Raw genomic sequence first — 1,441 nt, forward strand, 5'->3', positions numbered from 1 at the left:
ATCTTTGATAAGCTTAAACTTCCCACCTAACCTATGACATCCTATACAATTAAGTTCTAATCTAACTACCCATTCCTCACTTTTTCACATACTCATGCATTTTCTTTTTCATTTCACAATCCATATGCATTGATTCTTTATTGTTTGAGCTTCACTTTGGGGCATTTTGTCCCCTTTATTGCTTTTCTTTTGCTTTCTTTTTCTATATTTTTTTTTCTTTTCCTTTTCCATATTATTTTTTTCTTTTCTTTTTCTTTTGTTTTTCTCATTTTTTTTCTTTCTATATACAAAAACATCAATGCATAAGGTTTTACATTTGATCAATATATGAGTATGTACCCAATTTCCAATATTTTCAATAAAAATACAAAACTACCCTTTTATTCACCCAATGTCCCAAGATTCCCACACTTGAATGATACTCACACACTAGCCTAAGCTAATCAAAGATCCAAATAAGGGACAATTATTGTTTTTCACTTTAAGGCTTGTAATGTGCTAAAATAAGAACAAAGTGGGTTAATCGTAGGCTCAAATTGGCTAACAATGGATGATAAAAGGTAAGGCTTTTTGGGTAAGTAAGCTAATGAAATGATGGCCTCAATCATATAAATGCATGAATACAAGGAATAATGGACATAAAGAATCAAACAAAGCAAAGATCACAATCATAGGAAGAGAATAATACACACAAGAAGGAAAAATAAGTGGTTATAAGATGTAACCACACCATTAGGCTCAAAACTCACTTGCTTGTGTTCTTAGCTCAAAAACCATGTTCCAAAATACATTCTTTCAAGCAAGTTCAGCAAAAATTTTTCAAATTGGTAGGTTGCCCTAAAATGGTTTCTTGGGAAGGAAATCATCACCCTAACCAAGTAGTCCTAATAAGAAAGAAGTGGTAAAATATTTACAAATTCTAACTAACATGCAACCTATCATGCAAATGCAACAACTAACTAACATTGGTGTTGAAAAGGAAATTGTTACCCATGGAGATCGGTCGAACGACCTCCCCACACTTGAAGATTGCACCGTCCTCGGTGCATGCAAATAAGAGCAAGGTGGACGGGTTGCTACAATTGATGAGCTCCTTCAAAAGGTTGTGCGGATGACTTGTTTGTTGCCCCATTTAGAAGCTTCCGCATTCCTTTCCTTCTTGGTGGCCAACCTAGAAGGAGAGAAAAAGAAAGAAAATTACGCCTATAACAAAGACATCAAAGCAATTAGAACATAGGCGGGGGCTAATGCCAAATAAGAGTATGATTCTCTACTACATGGTAGCTACAACATGTGAGTAAGAAAACAATTTAAGCAAAGGGCATATCAACTAATACTTGATGCAAGAGTAGAGTTAAAGCATGGAGAGTATATGGAGCATCAAGATCAAATAAGAATTGACACAAACAAGATTAGTGATACGCATGAAAGCATTTGATTC

This window comes from Arachis duranensis, chromosome 10 (assembly GCF_000817695.3).
Source record: "Arachis duranensis cultivar V14167 chromosome 10, aradu.V14167.gnm2.J7QH, whole genome shotgun sequence".
In the NCBI taxonomy this organism is placed as follows: Eukaryota; Viridiplantae; Streptophyta; class Magnoliopsida; order Fabales; family Fabaceae; genus Arachis; species Arachis duranensis.